We start from the raw sequence: 25,321 nt of genomic DNA, 5'->3' as shown, positions 1-25,321 counted from the left end.
CGTTTTTGAGCACGTAGGAAGAAGCGCTCGCCTTGATCCATAGACAATAGGCTCGTTCGAGATGAACTGCACCTCGCCTGAAAAGTAGACGAGAGCAGGCGGCCGCAGGGGGGGAGCGGTGACAAAAATCTGCGGTGAAGTCGGACAGTTTCCCGACAGTTTCCAGCAGTCTTCAGTTTGTACAGGGAGTCACAGACACACTAACATCCCGTCTGGAATGATGTCAATTCAAACTAAAGTCGACACCTTAACCAATCAGCTGTTAGATCAGGTGAGAGCCAGGCGGTGCAGTCGGTGGAGAGCAACTGCAGCACCTGGCTCTAAAAACTGCGGCTGCCTCACTCTCGCGGTTTTATCGCAAGTCGAGATGAAGTCGGACACAAAACTAACTGGCATGCATTGTGCACCGATCGCCGATGATCGAATCTGCACAGGCCTGACTCATCTCGAACAAACCTATATATATGTAGACGCCGCATCAAGTGGGTTTGCATGTGCACCGGCGATCGGCGCACAATGCATGCCAGTTAGTTTTGTGTCCGACTTCCAGTTGCTCTCCACCGACTGCACCGCCTGGCTCTCACCTGACTCAACAATATGACGTTTTAGATAAACTACTCATTTTTGTTGAATTTTAGAGATTAAGATTGTATGTGTCTGATCTGAATGTTTATTCTGTGAACAGAAAACATGTTGTGTGACTGATGGTGAAGTTTAGTTGTGTTGAGACTGAATACATTCATCATAAACTATACAGAGTCTACTGTACTATATTAATATTGGACAGTTTAATTATTGAGGTATTTAGCAACACAGAGACTTGTGGTCAGTGGGATGTGAGGATTCTTAAAATAACATCAGATGTGAAGCCTTGACTGTATCTGACTGAGCCTTAATGAAAGCTGTATTTTTTTTTCTTCTGAAAATATTAACCTTATAGTCAAACACAGTTTATTCAGCCTGTGTAGTTGAGGGGACAGGTCAAACTGATATGATGCTGATTTACAGGAGAATTCATATCAAATGGAGGATAACCCATGAACATAAACTACAGATCACCTGTAAAGCATTTTAATAAATTAATCTATCATAATTAAAACAGCTGGAGACTGAAAATAAACTGATATATGGGTCTGATTACTTTTTTAATGAATTGACATCATTCCAGACAGGATGTTAGTGTGTCTGTGACTCCCTGTACGGACAAAAAGCTGCTGGAAACTGTCGGGAAACTGTCCGACTTCACCGCAGCTTTTTGTCACCGACCCCCCCTCCAGCCGCCTGCTCTCGTCTACTTTTCAGGCAAGGCGCAGTTCACCTATTGTCTATGGTCTATGGATCAAGGCGAGCGCTTCTTCCTCCGTGCTCAAAAACGTAGGTGCTGACTGGCCGAAGAGGAGTCCTGTGTATCTGCGCTTGATTGCTCTTCCTTCATCCTTAAACTACCCGGATGTCTGTCACAGTAAATTGAAACTGAATTTTGAGAACTGAATTTGAATTGTGAGAACTGAATGTGAAGATATATAGTCAGTTTTTCAATGCAATGATTCAAATTAACAATACAATTTCAAATTATGTGATTCAAATTCAGTTTTTCAATGCAATTATTCAAGTTTAGATATTCAAATTAAAATATAAATGATTCAAATTCAGTATCTGGTGGCACATATTTCAGCCCATCTACACCTTCCTCCGTTTCGGCCTGTGGTCGGACCTCATTGAAGAGAGGTACACCTTCCTCTGTTTCGGCCTGTGGTCGGTCCGCATTTGTGGTAGCTCAGTCCATAGGGACTTGGGTTGGGAACCTGAGGGTCGCCTGTTCAAGTTCCCGTCCGGACCAAATATGGAGTGTAGACTGGTGGCTGGAGAGGTGCCAGTTCACCTCCTGGGCACTGCCGAGGTGCCCTTAAACAAGGCACCGAACCCCCCAACCGCTCAGGGTGCCTGACCAAGGCAGCCCCCTCACTCTGACATCTCTCCACTTTGTCAATCAATCAATCAATCAATCAATCAATTTTATTTAAAAAGCCCAATATCACAAATCACAATTTGCCTCACAGGGCTTTACAGAATACGACATCCCTCTGTCCTTATGACCCTCACAGCAGATAAGGAAAAACGCCACACAAAAAACCCTTTAACGGGGGAAAAAAACGGTAGAAACCTCAGGAAGAGCAACTGAGGAGGGATCCCTCTTCCAGGACGGACAGACGTGCAATAGATGTCGTATAGAACAGATCAGCATAATAAATTAACAGTAATCTGCATGACACAATGAGAGAGAGAGAGAGAGAGAGAGAGATACAGGTAATGACAGTAGCTTACAACAACATTATTGAAAGTAATAATATTATAGTTATAATTCTGGCTACTGTGGTACAATATGTTGAAAGTATGTATTAATATCTGGCAGTATACATGTGTGACAATAGCCATATGTGTAACAGTAGAAGTATGACTAATGACTAATGATGGCAGCAGCAGCAGGAGGCATCTGGCAGGACCACGGCAGCAGCACAATCACACACGTCACGCTGTCCAGGCACCGCTGCGATATGAGTTAATCTGAGAGACAGTGGAGCACAAAGGCTCCGGAGAAGAAGCCGAGTTAGTGACATCCAGAATGGCCGAGTTAGCAAGATGCAGTAATAGAATACGAGAGAGAGAGAGAAGGAGAGAAGGTGCCTGGTGTATTATAGGGGGGTCCTCCGGCAGACTAGGCCTAAGTCAGCCTAACTAGGGGCTGGTACAGGGCAAGCCTGAGCCAGCCCTAACTATAAGCTTTATCAAAGAGGAAAGTCTTCAGTCTAGTCTTAAATGTGGAGACGGTGTCTGCCTCCCGGACCGTAACAGGAAGATGATTCCACAGGAGAGGAGCCTGATAGCTGAAGGCTCTAGCTCCTGATCTACTTTTGGAGACTTTAGGGACCACGAGTAACCCTGCGTTCTCAGAGCGCAGTGTTCTGGTGGGATAATATGGCACTATGAGCTCTCTAAGATATGATGGAGCTTGACCATTTACAGCTTTATAAGTTAACAGTAGGATTTTAGATTCAATTCTGGATTTTACAGGGAGCCAGTGCAGAGAAGCTAAAACAGGAGAAATATGATCTCGTTTCTTTGTTCCTGTTAGTACAAGTGCTGCTGCATTCTGAATTAGCTGGAGAGTTTTTAAGGACTTACTAGAGCTACCTGATAATAGAGAGTTACAGTAATCCAGCCTAGAGGTAACAAAAGCGTGGACCAATTTCTCTGCATCTTTTCGGGTCAGGATAGGCCTAGTTTTCGCAATATTACACAGATGAAAAAATGCAGTCCGTGAGGTTTGTTTTAAATGAGAATTAAAAGACAAATCTTGATCAAATATTACTCCGAGGTTTCTTACGGTAGTGCTAGAGGCCAGAGCAATGCCATCTAGAGAAACTATGTCATCAGATAAAGAGTCTCTTGAGTTGTTTGGGGCCAAGAACAATAACTTCAGTTTTGGAAATTTATAGAGTGATTTCTAATGATGAAGCATATATAGAGTAAATAGGATTGGTCCGAGCACAGAACCTTGCGGAACAAAACAAACTTTGGTACGTAAGGATGATTCATTATGAACGTCAACAAACTGAAAACAATCAGATAAATAAGATTTAAACCAGCTTAGTGCAGAACCTTTTAGGCCAATTAAGTGATCCAGTCTCTGCAGTAGAATTTGATGGTCAATTGTGTCAAATGCCGCACTAAGATCTAATAAAACAAGTACAGAGACAAGTCCTTTGTCTGAAGCAATCAGAAGGTCATTTGTAATTTTAACTAGTGCTGTCTCAGTGCTATGATGCACTCTAAATCCTGACTGAAATTCCTCAAATAAATTATTATCATGGAGAAAATCACACAGCTGGTCTGCGACTACTTTCTCAAGGATCTTTGACAGAAAGGGAAGATTAGATATTGGCTAACACCTCTGGATCCAGGGTGGGCTTGTGCATGTATAGGTCCTGCTTGTGCATGTGTGTGTCTTTCAGACCTGTGTGTTAATGACAAGAGTGAAATTGAATTTCCCCTCAGGGGAATTAATAAAGTATAAAAAATTAAATTTAAAAATTAAATTTTCATTATAATGCATAGCAGCCAGGTAGAGTCTGGAAGTTTAAGACAAAACCTGTTAATATTGACAGATATTTTAGGCTACAAACTTTCTTTTACCTGCACAGCATTCCAATAAAGGGAAAGACAACATTCTTTGGGGCAAAACAAAGGATGGCAGCATGGAAAGCCTCCAAAGATGAAGTTTGGTGGTGGGGGCTCAGTTTTGCAAAATCCTTCAGCGTTCTTTTGTTTGTCAGCATTTTCTTCGACTTGTAGAAAGGTGGAGTTGCTGCAGACAATAAGAAAAGATCATATTAGAAAACAATACAGTACAAAATATTACAGCAATGATCTCTGTTGAATTTCTGAAAGTGACTAAATAACTATGTGTAGCTGTCTGTTTACTGTTTTGACATTTAGCCTGTATATTGGTGAAAAACCTGCTTGGAGCCATTTATTCTTGTCAGCTGTCTTGCGGATCGCATGCTCACACTTGGGGTAAAGAGGATCCTCATGTGTATGGACATCTCGCACATGGTTCAGGGTCGCAGTCCACTTTGCAGTTCTCTCTGGTCCGGAGGTTGAGCCAGCTGCAGTCCAGTATATGCGGTTGTTGATGCTTTTCATCCACTTCTTGAGTTTCTCACAGTCTTTCTGCTTACTGATCGCTTCCAGTTTCTTTAAAATTCCTACAATGAAAGCAAAATACATTCCACTTAGTAAAGATACTCATAAACTGAGTGATAACTCTATTGTAGCATTTCATAATCAATTTCAAAGCATTTGTTATTATTGACTCATAATGTCACAATTTCAAAGTAGGGATGTAACGATTACCGGTAAAATGGTAAACCACGGTAAAATTCCCAATGGTTAGTATTACCGTTTGAAATTTTTATAATCATTAAAACCGTGTTTGATTACCACACTTTGAAAAACTCATGGTGATACTGCTCATTGCCCGGAAAAGCAGCAGCAGTCCCTCAGACACAGGCGCGCATGTGCAGATTGCAATGTTTGGCCTCTGATAACATGGTGGAAGGCACCGAAGGCATCCACATGGACCGTGCTCCGGAGATTTTTTCACCCCTCTAAAAAGGACAAAGTCCGTGACCACCACCCACAACTATACACTTGTGTACCTGTGCCTGTTTCACACTACACGACTTTTCTGCCTGTTCTGAAAGACACTATATCACATTACACAATTGTGGAGTGGAGTCATAAAATCGTGCCGTGACTTGGCCGACAGACATGACAGACTACACAATGGTACACACCAATTATCCCCGGTCGTCTTTCACGATGTGTGTGATGTCATCAGGTTATTCCTGTCCTATTTTTATGACTTTTACTATTATTTGAGTCACTATGGTTCATGTGCCAGCCGAAATGTTGTTGTAGTCACCTAAAAAGCGCCAGCAGATGGCAGGAGCTATATTTGAAGTACCTTACGCAAACATAAAAGCCACTGAATCCTCCACAAGTTCCTACAAATATTTCACAATAAAAGCCTATTTAGAAAATGGAGGGATTCTCTCAGCCCAGGTTATAAGGGGCTTTTAATTTGAAACAAATCCAGGAAGTGTTGAGTTTAAAATGACAGCGTGATGTATTAACTTTATAAAGACAATTTGTTTTTCGAAATAAAACTTGGTTAAATGATTTCAGTGTGTGTAAGTACTTTTTTAACATTTTGAGCACATTTTAACAATACCGCAATATTGATAACCATGATAATTTTGGTAACAATAACTGTGAAATGAAATTTTCATACCTTCTTTAGAAGGCCAAGTCATTTCACCAACCTTCAACAAAACCTAACATCAGGTCCTTCTCACCAAAAGGGTATCACAACTCATAGAAAAGGAAAAGGCTGGAGGAAAACTGATAGATTTTGTATGGTATAAAGTACAATGGACATCAATCAGTTCCATATTGGCACTATGTTTTTGTGATAAAATCTGAAAATATACCTTTTGCCATGTGCCAGACATCGTAGTAATGAGTGATGTTTCTCTCCCTGAGAAACTTCTGTACTTGTGGATGACGGTCGGTGACAATTAGGGATGCACTGAAATGAAAATTTGTGGCCGAGGCCCAAGCCGAATAATATTAAACGCTTGGCCGAATACCGAGTACCAAATACCGAATGCTGTTTTTTCGTTTTTCATTAGTTTTTGCAGATGAACCCCCTCCAGATTAGTGTTGTCACGGTTCCAAAATTGGGACCCACAGTGAAAGTACCACGGTTCTGAGTAGTATCAGGATACCACAGCAAAAATGAGGCAGATGTGCCTTTTGTCATTTATTAAACGATAAATCACTTTTCTGTAGTACATCAATGACATTTCAATGGAATAAATTACTTATTGACTTATTCATACTTCAAAAACAGCATCAATAAGTGATTAACATGGGGGGATCAAAATAAAATAAATAAATTAAATAAAAATCAACCAGCCACCCTCCTCCCCTGACAAGTCCCTGCATAAGTAAAGAACAGTCTCTAAAGTGCAGTGAGGTTTGTGGGCCGTTACCTGCCACAAAGAGAGAAATGTGAATGGCTCGCTTCACCTCTGATACGCCACATAGGCTACTGTGTGCTTCCATGGCTCGGCTGTTCAGGTACTTTTGGGCAGTCATGACAACAAGTTATTCACCTGGAGCCGGACTTCTCCATCACCGGTAAGCCGTTATCATGCGCCGCCGTATTTGACAGGAATACGTATTCCTGTCCCTGTCTGTGACCCCCGTTCAACCCACAACCGGCGGGATTCACTGTTTCGTTTCTGCTGCTGGTTGAAATCTGTACTCACACAGCGTTGCTGAATTATTTATTTTTCCCGCACAAAACTATTTTTAGTCGCAAATGCGAGTGCAGTGATGGACGGAGTGAAATATCGCCACTCTGCCGACATTTTACTCTGTCTGTCACCACACGCTGTTTGATTGCGTTATCAAAACACGCCGCTATTATTCGGCCTTGCTTTTCACTTATTCCACCGAATACTGAATGTGTGTTTTTTTGCAATATTCAGCTGAATATATTCAGTTACCAAATATTCGATGCATCCCTAGTGACAATGCAATCAAGGGTGACGCCACGCGACTCCAGCAATGCTAGACTCCTCATCAGGCCCCAGGGGTGAAAATCCCATTTCATAGTTGGGGTGGGACAATAAACAGTAAAATTTTAGAGAATAATTCCAGGGGGGGACAAGGAAAAAAAGTTGTAGCCTGTCTTTTATACAACATCTTTTACCACAATTTGACGCTTTAATCTTTTCTCTATCTCTTCAACAGGCCTTTCTTAGCACTGGCTGAGTCCACCTGCACATGTCCAGATTTAAAACAAAATGATTGAAATCAAATTAACATGTACACAACGACAACAGTCAGGTGCGCCGTGCTGTCCAAGGTGCTGAGTGTGTCTGGAGCAGAGCAGGTCTCTGTCTCCCCGTGCGCAGTAGTGTGAATATTTATGCTATTGAGTAAACGGAGAAAACATGTCTCTCATTGTTTAATAGCAGCAAAACAATAAGGCTTCATTCATCAAAGACCAAAACTTGATCTCTCTCCTTCTCTCCCTCTTTTTCATTTAGCTCAGGTGTGTGGAATGGATCCTTCATCTCTGGCTGGCTGCAGCAGCAAACCGTTTTGTTTGTTTTTTTCATTTTTTTACCGGCAGTGAGATAAACATTTCCTGCAATTAAACTGGTGAACTGGTTTATAAACAGCGTGCTGTGAGATCTGCCATGGTGCACCTCAAAACCGTGCGTAATAATCACGCGTAATGGCCGCTCCTCGTCAGTTAAACTGCACGTCTGTCATGTTTGTCTCACTGACAGGTGGAGAGCCTACAGATATTAACTACGAGCCGTTCCGTCACTGACTGCTCTTGTCCTGTCCTCTCCCTCTTCTTTCTCTCCTGTCCTCTCTGACTATCACTAAACTCTGGCTTTTGAACAATGCAGGAGAAATGTTGCAGACAGTTTATATTATCAGCCTGGGCCTGGGGCTTGTTGTAACAGTAAATGGGATGTGTTGTAACTTGTGTAAGTTAAATGTGGGCAGCCGGGTCCAGCCACACGCGCAACTGCTGCCAAGTACTAACGGCTGCTAGTCCCGCCCGTTGGAAAAAGTGTGGGATATACCACTACTAGGAATGGGAGGGGGGGGACTAAATCTTTTAAGATTTAAATAGCACATTATTGTGCTTTTATAATGAGCACCGCTTACATTGTGCTTTTAATAAATACTACTGCATTGTTAAAAAATTATTAATTGTGTCTCAAATTATTCTAGGGGGGTACAGCTTTATTGAAGGGGGAGTCATGTCCTCCCTGTCCCACCCGGGATTTCCGCCCCTGTGAGGCCCTCTTTCTCCATGTGGTAGCTACCACCAACCTCTTTGCTCTGTCACTACAGAAAAAAAACATATTAATATAAAATGCATTATAGACTTTGATTTTAAAATTACAACCAATAACCCCTTTACAAAGTCAATTTTAACAACTCACCTGAACCAACTGAATGTCCACAACAGTGTAATATGGAGATCCATCATTGTATAACTCTCATACTTTGCAGAGTATCCTGTTAAAAATTATGTTTAAATAGTGACATTAGTAATCACTATTCAATACTTTGGTATTATTATCTGGCATTTTATTTAGGTCACTCCTTTGAACTTCACACAATATCTAACCCCTGTATAAACTACACTATTTCAGTAAAGTAACAATACCTGGAGAGTCAGCCCTCATGTCACCACCAAGTATTAGTTTTTCCTCCTGTCTTAGGCACTGCAGATTCACATCCTGTGTGACTTTCCAGTGGTGAATAACTACCGGCTCAATGAAAGCTCTGGCATGTCGGCAAAATGTTTCATACCGAAACAAGTGTAGCTTTATTGCCTTGAAGACCTGTTGGTGTGGAGGGATAAATGATACATGTAATTTGATCTAGATAGGAGTAATTCACAGTCAAAGTAACTGCAGTTGCACATCATTTACCTTTTCGATTTTTAAGAAAGATGCACCACTCAGGTACACAGCGGCAGAAAGGTGCAGGTTTCCAGTTGGCATGCTCCCAAGGATAGGCTGGCTATTCCAGTGTCTTCTAAATGTGCAATGAGGGCACTGCTGCTTCACAGACAGGAATGTCCCCAGCCTTTGGGTCCTCACATCACATGCCCGTGTGCAGACCGGACATACATTAAACAGCTCCATGATACAGTTCTTGTACACTATGTATTTTTGGATGTTGTGTGTGGGAGTGGATGAATCTTCGGTCAAACCACAATGAAAGGAAAACACATTTTGAGTTAAACAGATTGAGCTTGAGCTGGTTTATTAATCTTTATGCACATAAACAATCTTAAAAGTAATGCTATAAAAAACAGTCTCGTGAGACTAGTCCTTTATGTTAGAATGCCATACAATTTATAAAAATGATGAAAGTTCTTGCCAGCCACACATACATCTTCACTCTCACACACAGATATTGATTAACTTACGACATTAGTCTAGAGTCTACTGATGCTGTGACAGAGTCTGCAGGATCATAAGTGGAATCCTGTCACTTTGAAGCTTCCACTAAAGAGCTGCTCTCCGATGGATCGTCCTCCAGCTCTTCCTGGAGGTCTAGATGAGGTCTTTTGGGTGGTCTCTTTACTGGTGTTGATGACAGAGACAAAGGGTCTGCATTGGCTGTCCCAGCACCAAAATCTTTGCAGGAGACAGTTGCCTGGACACCTGCAACCAAAATTAATTTTACTAAGGCAAGTCTAATGAAACAACACATAATGAAAGCAAAGAAAAAAGCCTGCTGGCCTACATGCTGGAAATGCATGTTGTAGCCTAATCATAAAATGAGTGATCCTTCTGGCACAAAAGAGGAGGAACTTGATTTCTGACGTTCTACTTATAGCGCCAGGCAGAACCATTGGCTCTGGTGGCAGGTAGTGACCTTCAAAATAAAACGTTCACTTTTGAACACTAATGCAAAAGAATAGAAATGTATTTACATTTTATAAAACATCATAAACATTTGAGGCCTTGGAAAATGTGTGTGTGTGTGTGTGTGTGTGTGTGTGTGCATAAATATATATTTACATAATTATATAGTATATAAATACTTTATTGTTATGACTTACATGCATGTTGCTGTAGATGTAGCAGCACTGATGGCATACTGTACAATAGAGGGTATGGTTGATAAGATTTCTTCTGGAATTCACCTTTCACACAGTCTGTTCTTCCTTCTATTCATATAGGTCGGTTATTACAAACGTGTATATGGCTTTATGTTGATTGTGGCCCTGATCAACCTATGTGGCAGAGAAACGAAACATATGTATTTGTAGGGGCAACAAAGAAAACTAAAAAAATTCTCAGAAATTTTGGGGAGTGCTTGATACTTGTAGCGTTCCTCTCATTACTTTAGTGTTGAGATAGTTACTTTCTGGGGCTTTTATTTTGAAAAACCCATCAGCTTTGTCCGTTTCTGCTGCTGAATCACTGGTTGCTATGGTGATTGAGGGGCCCCACAGATAGACAGCACTCTGTTAAATTAATCAAAAAATACCTCTCAAACTCATACTTCTAGCTCAATTTGTATATCATGAGAGACAGGAGACTGCTGAACACGATGTATTTTTTATTTCTCTGGTGTCAAAAATGTGAGTATTACAGTGAGTTAGGAAACTGGTACAGTCTGCTCTTCTCCTTCTCATTAACATTTGAGCTTATGAGGCAGTTGGTTGGTGCTCTTGTTGCTTGGAGGCTCATGCAGCCAACAGTTTAAGTCTGTCACAAATTTTCCTACGTTTTGATGTATAAATTATGTATGTGGCGTGAAATTTGTGGGAGTGAGAGCAAGTTGAAGAGAATTTTTTTAGGAGATTTTTACCGCTCCTCTCCACTCAAGTGATGATGTCATCCACTCTATAGTGTTGAACATTCCACCGCAATACACACCCATTATAAACTCTGAAACTGGCTGAAAATTGCTAGAAAAATGCCAGTCTGGCCCAGTAACCCAGTAAGTCAACAGTCTTGTGAACGGTTTAAATTTTGAATCACTTTTCTAAGTTAAAGTTTGCCGAAGCAACATGGCCCTAAAGAGGGGAGTTTTTCAGGTCTGTTTAAAAAAATTCCCCATTCATTCTTATGGGACTTTTTCCGCAGTTTTTGGGGATTTTTTGTCGCCATGGTTACTTGAATCTCTACCGAAAGACATAGCACACTATTCCTGATCAATCCGCACGTTTTGATGTGTGATTTCTGTAGGTCCACGCAAAGCTGTGGGACAAGTAGTCCGGCAAATAACTGAAAAAGAAGTTCATATTGATCACAATATAATTAATGCATATCTCAACCACCAAAACAATGTTCAGAGAATCATGTGAATGTTTTAGGCAATGAAGGCCATGTTAAACTTTTCATGGGAATGTATCAGCTAAGCTAACTTGCTTAGCTAACTTCAGTCTGTTTTCAGTGTGCCATATACGCTGGTACATCACGTCACTGTTATTTCTTATTTTTCAGGAGAACTAATTGGTGTGGACTGATGCACACAGGACAGCCTTTACAGGACGGTAGTCCAAGGGGATATCCTGCTGAGAACTTGCTGGAAGACCTAGCAGAAGAGGGTGGCGAGGAGGATGAGGGCTTTGAGGGGGAAGATTCAAAATTTTAAGGTTCTAGTTCACCACTGTGCTCATAGACTAGCTTGTATCCTCATCCAGTCATCTAGTTTTACACACCCCCCGTGCCAGCCTGCAGTCCAGCCTTCCAGACAATATGTTTTCCAGTCTGAATCCTGACCTGGTGTCTCCGGTGCCCCGCACTGGTGCCACAAATACAGTTGGCAAGTAATCTTTTACGGAAAACTCACAATAAAGCAACAGTTGTGTCCAAATGATTGAGCATACAAAAACAACATGCAATAGACAGCATATAGGTATTAAGACTTATGTGATATGTAGAATAATTTCACAGCAAGTTCTCCTATTTATTTACTTACTGATGACAAATTGTATGTTTATCATGTTTATCAGGTATGGATCAGGTTGACAGCCTCGCAGACTATCTGGTAGAACTGAGAACACACACCTCCATAACTCTCAGCAACCAAGAGATCAGCAATATTTGTAACTTAGAATATCATACTTAGTCCAAAAAGAATGTGTTTTGTCATTAGTTATTCATTTCATTTGATATTGTGTCACCAAATATTAATATTTTGTTTTCTGTGGGGGTTTTTATGTCTGTTTTTAAGGTGAGCTCAATTGTGGCCATGTGGTAGTGTGACTGAAGCTGTGTCTTACATACAGTCTACCTCAAAGTACTGCAGGACAAGCAGTTACTAAGAAGAAAGACACTGTTGCCACTTCCAGTGTCCCAGCAGCTGTTCCTCTGAAGAAGCGTCTGGCCTGAACCATGCCCAACTTCTTGTGTTACCCCCTATTCCTCTGGTTTTCCTTGGTTTTCCCCAAGCACTGTCTTTTGTTCCTGTACCAACACAACTGCAAGTCCCTGGTACGACACCATCCCCTGCCACTACATCTGCTACATCTGCTCCTCAAAGGCACAATTTACTGACCCTCCACAGAAACTGTAGCAAAAGATGAATGAGTGACGAGAGGTAGTCATAGAAAGAGTGGAGTCACAGAAAGAGTGGCAGGATTAGTTTGAATTGTTTTATTGTTATGTTCTCTGAACATATTCAGATGCTTTACTTAAAGCCCCTACAAGGAACTTTCATTTTGAGTTGATTTTGGCGACCCTGTGGACAAAAGCAGTAGTGTTTTGCTGGAATGAAGCCTACATTTCCCATGAGCTCTAGCGCGTATCGCAAATGTGTTTGTTTTGGGAATGAATGAAACAACAAGACGGGAAAACTTTGCCCCTGCTCCTATCGGGGATCCCAGCTCACCTCTGCCGCGCCCCAGCTCCACCTCTCCGGCGCAAGCGCCACCGCCGCCGGGGTAAACGCAGCACTCGGCTGGTAAGGCTGAAGGCCTGTTTGGCAAGCACTTCCACGGCTTCTTGGACTAAGTATGGAGCAGTGCCTCGCCTCTTTATTTCTCGGCACTCGCTGGACCCTGTCGATGCCTGGCTGGTACCTGTTGTCGGCCTGGATGAGGTGTTCCAGCCCCGTGGCCCCTGCTCTCCTCGTCACCGCTGACACGGGGTGAATCTGCGCAACCTGCGGCCTCTGTGTGTGGCTCCCCGGACAGCTAACGCCGTGAACCCGCCGGCTCCTGCCAGGATTGGGCTGGTAAATGCTAGATCACTAGCAAACAAAACGTTTATCCTGAAGGATTTCCTGACTTCCCGAGGATTGGATTTTCTCTGTGTGACTGAGACATGGCTGACTGTTGGTGAGTCCAGTGCTGTCACAGAACTTTTACCCGATGATTGCTGCTATTTTAACTCCCCACAGACGTCGGGTCGAGGAGGAGGAATAGCGACTATTTATAAGAGTCACTGTAAATGTAAGCAGCTAGGTAAGATGACGTGTGCCGTAAATCCTTTCGTCCTGGAAGAGACCTGGGGTGGACCCGGAAACAGTTTCCTAAAGGTATGGATATACACTATATAGAAATAGCTTATGGTCTCATTTGCTGTTGTAGGTCAGGCACAGACATCAGCAGAAATGAGAGACTTTTGCATATCCAGTTAAAAGTTCCTTGTAGCGGCTTTAACTTCTCAAATATTCTCGAAAGTAAATATTTTATACACAGTTTGACTGCAACTCAAAGAAGAACTCAAAGTGAGACCTGTTTTGTCTGACCAACAGTCCAAACCTCAAACTGATTATTCATGTTTTGTGTGCAAAATGTTGTTTTCTAAAGTAAACTGTGAAATAACTGTCTAATAATCAACTGTATTTGTTATTTTTTTCCAGCTGTTTCAAAGCCAAATACAATAAAATTTTAATTTTAATATATATATTAATATGAATACTGCCTCAGTCAATTACAAACTCCACTCTTGCACCATCAAAATTCACCCCAATTTGGAATAACCTCGACTTTCTCAGCAACAAGAAACCACTTCATCTCCTCACATGGTCAGAACACACTGACACACTTACAACGTATCTTTCAGAATAACACACTGGTTTCATTCACTCACCTGGTCCAGGAGTATGGCATCAGGAGCAATCAATTTCTAGAATATCTGCAACTCAAATCATCAATTCAAACTGTATGTAACCTCAAAGCCACCAACCTTGACCTCCCCCCATCAAGCTCAGATTTAATCAACATCCGTTCAAGAAAAAAACTCCTAAAATATACAGAATCATATCACAGTCAGATTTTCATCTGGCCGAAGGTGGCTACCTTCCGCCTCAGCTAAGTGACACGACACTGACCTCTGGTGGCTCGGAGGAAAATAACCCTCAAAACAAAAATGAATACATGGAAGCAAAAGTAAATACATGGCTCTTACACACCAGCCCCTAATTGCTTCTGGTTAAAGACAGAGCAATTCTAAAACAATATTTAAAGGAGCCATGAGAATGTAAAAAAATAAAACAAAAAACAAACCCAATATTCAATCTGTAGCTTCACACAACAGACAGATTTTAGTTACAGGACTTTCGATTACACTCGTCTTAGTTTGAAGACTGACAGAACGGATGAGGCCCTTTCTATCTGGAAAGGTTTTTAATATTCGTCCATGCAGCCAGGATCCTCGTGCTGCTGTGGAATCCACAACCAGAACAATGTCTCCAGGCATAAAGTTTCTCCTTTCTTTTGTCCATCTTTGCCGTTCCTGTAATAAAGGGAGATATTCGTGAACCCATCTTTTCCAGAAAAGATTAGCGATATACTGGACTTGCTTCCATCTTCTTTTTGCATAAAGATCTGCCTTTTCAAATAGTCCTGGTGGTAGAATAGGTTTTCCTTTCATAAGAAGCAAGTGGTTTGGAGTCAATGCCTCAAGGTCATTTGGATCTTCAGACAGTTTTGTGATGGGGCGATCATTTAGCATAGTTTCCGCTTCACAGAGCACAATTTGAAAATCTTCATCATCCAAGCTTTGTTGACGGAGGACGGAACTTAAAACTTTTCTGATCATCCGAATGATGCATTCCCACACGCCGCCGTGATGTGAGCCAGCAGGGGGGTTGAAACTCCATTTAATTCCTCTTTGTGCCATGGCTCTTTCGATGCAGTTGTGATTAAAAGAAGCTAAGGCTTCCCTTAGCTCCCGTTCTGCCCCCACGAAGTTGGTCCCATTGTTGGATCTCATGTGAGAAACCTGTCCTCTCAAACAGATGAATCTTCATAAAGCATTAATGCAAGAATCTGTATCGAGAGAGTAAGCTACCTCCAAGTGAACGGCTCCACTTGCCATGCAAGTGAAGATCACTCCGTACTGTTTCACGATGTTACGTCCTCTTTTCACGTCGATGGGGCCAAAATAATCCACGCCAACATTAGTGAAAGGAGGGAGATCAGGGACAACTCTTTCTGCCATTTTTTGCTCAACAGTCTTTCCTCTGTAATGCCTGCAGAATTTGCACCTTGCTATGATTTTCTTTACTGCAGAATTGGCGTTTGTGATCCAGCATTTTTTCCTAATGATGGAAAGTACATGATTTCTCCCCCCATGACCCAGCCTTTCATGAAAGTGATGGAATATTAGCTTGGAGACATGCTAGTCTTTGGACAAGATGAGGGGATGCTTTATGTCCTCAGGCATTGTTGCTTTTTTCAGTCGACCTTCGACCTCCTTCCAAGACTGGATCCAGTTTGCAAATGGAGCTTCCTTTCTTTACTTAATGCAGCAATTTCTCGATGGAATGCCTCTTGCTGGCAAAAAGAAATCATTGCTGTCTCGGCAGTTGAAAGATCATCCAGAGTCACCTTCTGATTTCCAAGTGAAGCTCTGAAAGCTTGCATTTCTTTATGCATGTCCAGTGATGCTGCTCCATTAGCACTTAGCAGTAGTGCTTGCAAGCTGCAATTGTTTTCTTCTCTTACTCAACTTCAGCAGAATGTCTTTCAGCTTGATGAAACAAGCTACGGTGACCTTCAACCTTTGACAGTGTGAAAAATACGTCATCAGCTGATGAGTAGCATTTGCACTGTTGACGACAGTCACATTCACCATGAATTTTCGTTTGACCTCTGGGTTGTCAGCAGAAACAGCAACGTCCACAGGGCATATTGACCAACTTGGCCACCTTTCTTCAGGTTCCCACAGAAACATTGGACTTTAAATCCATCTTTGGTTAGCCAGTTTTTCTGCCGTCAAACCTCTTGAAGCATCATCTGCGGGATTTTGTGAAGTGGGAATGTACTTCCACTGTGAAACATCTGAGGAGTCTCTTATGGTAGTCACCCTATTTGCAACGAAGGTTTGAAACCTCTTGTCTTCATTTTTAATGTACTTAAGGACCAATGTACTGTCAGTCCAAAAAATGGATTCTGTCAGTGGAAGCTGCAGCTCTGATTGGAGCATCTTGTCAACCCTAACAGCAACCATGGCAACAGTGAGTTCCAAGCGTGGAACCGTCATGACTTTGGTCACACAGTTTCGCATGTATTACCATTGTTATTGAGTCATTTGCTGAAGTTTGTGGCAATTAAAGAACGGTCTGTAGCCCTGCCACTGTGATGAGCATCATTATTATTATCATCATTATTATCACTATTATTAAATCCACTCGCCATCATTCAACAAGTCAGCTGCTGAGTGAATAAGACATCAGACCTGTCAGTCTACCTCAATCAATTCAATTTTATTTATAAGGCCCAATATCACAAATCACAATTTGCCTCACAGGGCTTTACAGCATACAACATCCCTCTGTCCTTAGGACCCTCACAGCGGATAAGGAAAAACTCCGCAAAAAAACCCTCTAACGGGGGAAAAAACGGTAGAAACCTCAGGAAGAGCACGAGGAGGGATCCCTCGTCCAGGACAGACAGACGTGCAATAGATGTCGTACAGAACAGATCAACATAATAAATTAACAGTAATCCGTATGAGACAGAAAGAGAGACAGAGAGAGAGACAGAGAGACAGACAGAGAGAGATGCAGGAGAGACGGTAATGACAGTAGCTTACAACAACATTAATGAAAGTAATAATAATAATTAATATTAATATTAATAATTAATATTACCTACAGCCTATTAAACATTATTCCACTCACATGACATGCAGGACAATTAATGATGGGCAAATGTGTTTGTGTATGTGTTTGTGTATGTGTGTGTGCGTGGTGTTATATCACTCGAGCAGCTGCACATTTAACAGCCACGCATCACAGACAGTCCGCTGAATACCGCAACGGGTTGTGAATGAAATAAACTTAATTACAACATGACAGTCTTGCACGAAATATCATTTACGTTACTCTTTGTAGTCACGTAGGCATGTGAATTACTGCGTTTCATTGCAAAGAATGCATCTAACAGGTACACTTGCGCTATTTCTCCGCCATCTCGTTCAAATGAGACAGATGAAGGGGGCGGGTATTTATACGTCATGGCCTCAAGCTGAAAAAGACTTCCTGTTAGGAACCTCTTGTGTTACCTTACTCATCGCACCTAACAGATCCCTCCTTACTGGCAGGAATAAGAGACATGAGACGGCCTTAAAGATGGTGGAGCTCAAACGACTTCTGGTTCAAGTAAGGAGTTAGGAGTTAGCAGTATAAAATAAGAGACTTGGGACGTACCCATAGACTACGAGCAAAGAGCATGGACACCAAGAAGCGGAGCTCAATAAAACGCCCCATAGCAACAGACTCGCCCATGGTTTCGTCCTACCGCCTGTCTATTGGACTGTCAGCAGACCGCAGCAGACCCGCTTGCATACAAAAACACACAAACTGAAGTATATCGCTATTAATTATGCTTACAATGTTACTCACCTCGTGATAGCTTGGTCACAGCTGCTTTTTCACGTTTTTGTATAGCAAAATATAGACTTAAAAAAAAAAAGGAAGAAAAACGGCCTAGATGGCATCTCTATGAGAAGATTAACTTAATTACTCAATCTTCCCAAAAAAAAAGAAAAAAAAAATCAATATTTTAACTAGAAACATATTAATGGTGACGTCACATAGTCAGGAATAAAGATTTATTTACAGTTTGTACAATAAGGGGACAGTAATAATAACAATAATATATAGGCTATTTTAATATGATATATTTTAATGCTAAAGCAGTAATCAGTTCTGATATAAATGGTCCAAGACACTTTAAAACTTACACCTCAGGAGTTCTTACCTGTTGGGATCCTTCGGGAAATGGTGGAAGGCCAGGTGCGGGGTGTTCCACTGATAGTTGTTAATTGCACTACACTGTTTTCTTTTACTTTTTTTCTCCTCTCTCCTTGACGTCTTGCATGTTGTCTGGGCGCAACAGTCCAAGCTCAACAGTCCAAAATGGCGGTAGCGCCCCTAGTGGCTGTTGGCAGAAATTAAACGGAGCTTCGCCTCTTGGTATCCATGCTCTTTGCTACGAGTCAAGCCTCCTAAGGTCAGTCACATGACTTTGTTGACATAAGGTCTCGAGAATAGGTAGTAGGATGGCATCATTCAAGGTGAAGACCGTGGTGACTATCTGAGTGAGGTCGAAATAGATCTTTATTCATTGATTCACACAGATTTTTATCATTTTAACTGAGATTACACATTATTTGCAATAAACATTTCATTGCAGACTGAAATGATCTGACAGACTGACAGCTGTCTGATCCATGTGCACAGAGGCACAGACTTATATAGACTTATATGCATATATATATATATATATATATATATATATATATATATATATATATAAACTTCCACTTGCAATAAAAACTAGATGGTTCTTATTACTCCACCATAGCAAGTAGTGTGAATCTCTGAACTGTCTGCACAATTATTATTATTATCAAGTGTCTCCATGTGACCACACTGAGGGGAAAGTCCAGTGACAGCTTAACTCTTAACTGATAGTAGCCTATAGTAAATGCCATAGATGTACACCTGTTTTTTCCCATCTGGCTGTCAACATGGCCTGTTCATTCATATTTGTATTTTTGATGACAACTTTGATGCAGTGCGACACCTGCTGGTCATTTTTTAATAATTACTTTTGGCGTGCTTGCTGTCATGTTGATAGTTTTACTGAGAGCAGACTTCACTGTTCACGGTACATCCTGAAGAAAACTTACTATAGAGCTTTCATTTTCATGGTCTATCAGCTGCATATTAACAGGCAATACAATAAAACGCTGTTGCATGACTTCATTGCCTGTCTGTGCGGGTCGAATCTGCATCCTCTGCAGAGACATACTGCTGGCGTAAAGGCCAAGAGGTAACCTTATTTTGAAGGGCACAGCCCAAATGTAAGTGACAGAGCACGTTAGCCAATCAGAAGCAATGGAGCGCTGAGAGCCCGCCCACCAGTGAAACGAAATATGGAGTGGTAAATTTGTTTTTTGCAATAAATTTAGCTGAATTTTTTTTTTTTTAATTTTTTTTTTTTTTTGTTGCCAAAAACGAAAAAACGACTTGTTTCTGGTTTCTGATTGTGTCAGTTATTCCCAGAAAACAAACGGTTAAAAGGTACCTTGGTCAAATAACGGTCCGATTTTTATGGAAGCCCATTTAAAATAAGATCTAAGAACTCAAAATAATTCAAAATAATGAGATACTATCTGAAAATAATTACTTACTTAGTCAAAATAATGAGATGCTAAGTCAAAATAATGAGATACTAAGTCAAAATAATGACTTGCTAAGTCAAAATAATGAGATACTAAGTCAAAATAATGATATACCAAGTCCAATAATGACAGTTACAGCCTTCGACAATCCATACTCTTCATCTCTCACTCACGATGGATAACATTATTGAGGGATACTAACTCAAAACAATGAGGTAATAACTCATGTACATCAGATATGCCACTCTGATGTGACGTATGGGGTATGTTTGACTACTTAAGTAGTCTACAAATTACAAAATGTAGTAAAATAGTGTTGATTTTAAGTGTTCTTTTTGGCTAAGACATAAAGTTAATTATACAACAGTTAGTTCCGACTGAGTAATTTGATTGGACGAGAAGCATTCCGTGAGTGCTGATATAGAGTATAACACCACTGGGACTTGTAACAGTAAAATCACTCCGCTCACAAGTGTTATAAATATAAACACAACCGTTAATTAACCAACTGTCACACTTGCTACATTGACACAAACTGACACTAGCGTTACACCAAAAAGATGGATATTTTCCCCAAAATTACAGAGTGGTCGTCAGGAGAGGACGAGGAAAAGGAAAGCCAGGACTCTTCTGTGCAGACCTCCAGGTGTGTTTGTGTAACATCAGCCAACCTCGACAAACTGGAGAGGAGCAAAAATTAAGCGAACACGGTCAGGAATTATCAGTGATCATGAGAGGAGCAAAAATTAAGCGAACACAGTCAGGAATTATCAATGATCATCTGATGAGCCTCATCAGATGATCATTGATTAATGACTTAGTAAGTCATTATTTTGAGATAGTATCTCATTATTTTGAGTTCTTAGATCTTATTTTTTTCCATCAAGTGGCGGAAATGGGCTTCCTTAGATTTTGGTTTCTTCCAATGCCTGTTTTCATTTTTCCTGTTGAAATGAACGTGACGAAAAGTAAGACAGGTGAGGGTCCCGGAAGTCCAAGTAAATATGGGCCTTTCAAAATAAAAGCCAAGAGAATACAATAGATTAACGTTATGCGAGCACATACTAGGGTAACATCTGAGGAAAAATGCATTAATATAAATAAATCAGACAAATTAATAAGTAAATAAATACACCAAAAAATGGACCGATGGAAACAGGGATTGATAACATGTAGATTAATATTGTGCGAATCAAATGATTAATCTACACAGCATGAGTAAAGTCTTAGATTAATGATTTGCATTTTTTGGTGCAATACAGTTGGCAATATAGTTTAACCAACAATTACCAGCAATTACTGTGTGTGCAGAGTTGTTACTGTTAGCAGTGGTATTTAACTGGGTTTCCACCGTAATGCGCTGTTGCCTGAGTGAAACAGAGTGGAAGTAGGTTAAGCTGACTCTCCACCAGTAGATGGCAGTATGAGTACTTAAATGTATGCCTGGTTTGTCTCTTTGTGAACTGTTGGCTTATTTCCCAGGTTATTGATGCAGATGTATTTAATACTATTCATTTAATTTGATATTTGATGTTTATGGTTTATTTACAACCTAGTTATAGATAGCATGTATTTACTTTTCATTTCAGAACCACAGCCAGTGTTTGCTGTATGGAAGAATGAGCATGTGTTGATAGTGAGGCAGAAATAAAAATGAAAAATAAACGAAAAATAGAGACACATTTGGGTTGTTCTTATCGGACACGATTCAGTGGATCAGGCTTCAGTTACCAGCCAGTCACAGCACCACCTGTACACTATACCTTCATCATTTACTCTCAGCTCAGAGTCAAACCTGCATGTCCTTCTGTTCCAACTCTGCTGTTAGCGGTTTACATCAGAAATTTCTTAATGTAGGCTGTTTGGTCTAAAGAATGATTTACTACTGTGCTATATAGTGTGAACACTGCTGTATACAGCAGTGTGCTCACTGCTGAGCAAATTCTCTCTCTGTGGCTTCTTGGTCCTGTGTACTCTGAGAATGGTTGCTGTCAAAGTCTGACACCCATGAGATTGATCTCACCTCATACCATTCTACAGCCATTGATGCATCTGGCAGCAGACCAGTAACAGCCAGGTTGAGGAATGAGTTAATGGCCTCCCCGCAGGAGCTGAGAGGACAGGTCCAGGAGTTGCAGCAGGACAGACAGGCTGGCTACGAGGAGATAGCTCAATGCTATGAGAGTAGCTGAGACAGCAAACCATCCTCAGCCTGAAGGAGCAGCAACAAACCTCCATCACCACCAACAGCTCCCTTCACCCTGAATCACAGCCCTCCACCCTGACTGACAGCACGCCATCACAACAACATGCCGTAACGACCAAATTATTAATTATAAAATCCAGTGCCCTAGGACTGTCAACATCCACCTTTGGTCAGCATAGCCAGCTATGACAGACACAGGTAGTAAAGACCTGAGACTACAGAAGGTAACAGAGTCTGTGAAGAGAGTAGCACAGAGAGCCAAACAGGCCTTCCCCTCCAGGATCATTGTCTCCACCATCATTTCATGAAGAGCCTTCCATCCTGACACTTCACCCATATTCACCAGGCTTCATCCTGCACCACATCCTGCTAATCCAGCCCAATATCACCACACGAGGAGCTCTGCTGATGCGCTGATGACACCATCCATCACTGACAACACTGCAGACCTGAGAGAGATCACCTGCTCAGGCTTATATGTACCTACCAGATTTATGAGCTGTGATACTTGAATATGTTGTGAACACTATTCATATGTACCACTGTTTGACTAATCAGCCAAGTGCTAATCCCAAGCTCCATATAGACCACCACTGTTTACAAAAAAAATATTTAAATTTGAATAAATTCCCTCAAAGTGTACTTGAGATATAGCATTCAAAATAATGATGATAATAAAGGATGATGATTATTTTGTATACACAATTAATGACTGACATTAGACACCAACCTGATGAAGGGAAGCCCAAAGTGTTTGCTGTATAAAGCATTGTGTACCTGAGAAGAGTAGTGGAATGTGTTTTAATTGTGATGGACTTGCACTGAAGCTCCACATGGTTTGCACCATGCTGTAAGTGAATTAATTAAAAATTAACCATAAAAATGAACATGAACTGAGGCAGTATTCATATTAAAATTCAAATTTTATTGTATTTGGCTCTGAAACAGCTGGAAAAAAAGAACAAATACAGTTGAAAAAGTCAACATTTTCTGACAATATTGTACTCTTTATTCCACTCCAATTATTTCACAGTTTACTTTAGAAAACAACATTTTGCGCACAAAACATGAATAATCAGTTTGAGGCTTGGAATGTTGGTCAGACAAAACAGGTCTCACTCTGAGTTCTTCTTTGAGTTGCAGTCAAACTGTAGTTACTTTTGAGAATATTTGAGAACTTAAGTAAAGCATCTGAATATGTTGTCTACCACTGCACATACCATAACAATAAAACAATTCAAACTAATCCTGCCACTCTTTCTATGATTACCTCTCATCATTCATTCATCTTTTGCTACAGTTTCTGTGGAGGGTCAGTATATTGTGCCTTTGTATTGGCTGTGTCCTATTTCTGCAGTCCTGTAAATCATTCTTTAGACCAAACAGCCTATATCAAGAAATTTCTGATGTAATCAGGTTTGAATCTGAGCTGAGAGTAAATGATGAAGGTATAGTGTACAGGTGGTGCTGGGACTGGCTGGTAACTGAGGCCTGATCCACTGAATCGTGTCTGATAAGAACAACTCAAATGTGTCTGTATTTTTTGTTTATTTTTCATTTTCGTTTCTGCCACACTATCAACACATGCTCATTCTTCCATACAGGTAGGCCTACCTGTGGTTCTGAAATGAAAAGTAAATACATGCTGTCTATAACTAGGTTGTAAATAAACCATAAACATCAAATATCAAATTAAATGAATAGTATTAAATACATCTGCATCATTAACCTGGGAAATAAGCCAACAGTTCACAAAGAGACAAACCAGGCATACATTTAAGTACTCATACTGCCATCTACTGGTGGAGAGTCATCTTAACCTACTTCCACTTTGTTTCGCCCAGGCAACAGTGCACTACAGTGGAAACCCAGTTAAATACTGCTGTTAACAGTAACAACTCTGCACACACAGTAATTGCTCATGCTGTGTAGATGAATCAAATGCACAATATTAATCTACATGTTATCAATCCCTGTTTCCATCGGTCCATTTTTTGGTGTATTATTTATTATTATTATTTACATAACATTAATGTTATAGAATGGCTATTGTATTCTCTTGGCTTTTATTTTGAAAGGCCCATATTTACTTGGACTTCCTGGACCCTCACCTGTCTTACTTTTCTTCTCGTTCATTTCAAGAGAAAAAATGAAAACAGGCATTGGAAGAAACCAAAATCGGACCGTTATTTGATTTTGGTTTTCTCGTTGTTTTTTTTTTTTTTTCGTTTTTTGATTCAGACAACAAAAACGGAAAAACAGCTCTGTTTTATCATTTGTAGTTTTTTTGTTTAAAACGAAAAAATGAAAAAACATGGTATTTCCGTTTTCCCCTTATTTGGTTAAAACGAAATATCAGACTGACAAAAAGTACATGGACCGTACACAGACCTTCTTCTACTACTTCTTCTGTTTCTGAAATGGCAAACTACACTTCAACGTGATATTATTGGCTTGCAGCACTTGTGCGTCCATTTAGAAGCCTCCGTTGGCGCCCATTCTCTGGGACTTCTAAAAAAGAAATCGGATCATTTCCCGTTTTTTGTTGACCCACATCAAAACAAAAAATGAATGGCTGCAAAGTACAAGGACCGTACACAGAAGCAGCTGCAGGAGGAGGAGAGGCTTTGCTCAGTCAGGCTCTGAAATAACATACTTACATACAATATATTTTGCCAGCTGCTTAAAAGTGGTTAATTTACAGCACACAGGGTAACACTTCATAAGTCAGCCTGCGTTTTAGAGTGTACCTCTCGCCCACTTTCCCGGGAGTTAGCGTATAACTCCCAGGAACTTATATGTACTTTCCCGGGAGTTAGAGCATAATTCCTCCCGGTCACTTTCCACATACTTTCCCAGGAGTTAGAGTATCCCTCGCGGTCACTTACCACATACTTTCCCGGGAGTTAGTGTATAACGACGCAGTCACTTGGCACATACTTCCCTGGGAGTTAGAGTATCCCTCGCAGTCACTTAGCACATACTTTCCCGGGAGTTAGAGTATAACTCGTCACTTATGTAATTTAATTTCCTTCTATGAATCTGTATATGTATGAAGTGCAACAAATGCTTTTGCCCTTTGCTCATGGCAGTTGATTCAGTCACTTTTATGTAGCCTATGTGTCATCAGGCAATTTCACCCACACTCCAGGGTTTTAATATTTATGTTTTGTTTACATTTCATTGAATGAGTTTGAATATGAATATGTCAAGAAATGGGTCTATATTCTGCAAATTGCCTAATTAACGGGCAGGCTGGAGTACAAAACAAACTTACCCCTCTCAAGTGCACATCTCTGGAAGTCTTGTAGTGCCATCCGAGGACGAAAGACAAACAATACAG

The 25,321-nt window shown here is 40.8% G+C and overlaps 1 pseudogene across 1 annotated transcript; it reads right to left on the bottom strand.

Moving 5' to 3' along the window:
- Positions 1-2,871: 2,871 nt before the first annotated feature.
- On the bottom strand, positions 2,872-9,348 carry LOC144461750 (uncharacterized; annotated as a pseudogene). The gene is made up of 8 exons (XR_013490388.1): positions 9,096-9,348; positions 8,828-9,005; positions 8,601-8,676; positions 8,459-8,496; positions 7,166-7,220; positions 6,054-6,141; positions 4,569-4,766; positions 2,872-4,366 (listed from the first exon to the last, which is right to left on the bottom strand). The product of XR_013490388.1 is annotated as an uncharacterized LOC144461750 (transcript).
- Between the last annotated feature and the right edge of the window lie 15,973 nt (positions 9,349-25,321).

The sequence above is a fragment of the Epinephelus lanceolatus genome, chromosome 23 (assembly GCF_041903045.1).
Source record: "Epinephelus lanceolatus isolate andai-2023 chromosome 23, ASM4190304v1, whole genome shotgun sequence".
NCBI lineage: Eukaryota > Metazoa > Chordata > Actinopteri > Perciformes > Serranidae > Epinephelus > Epinephelus lanceolatus.
Note: the sequence above shows the minus strand (reverse complement) of the source record. Positions and strands in the feature narration are given on the sequence as shown.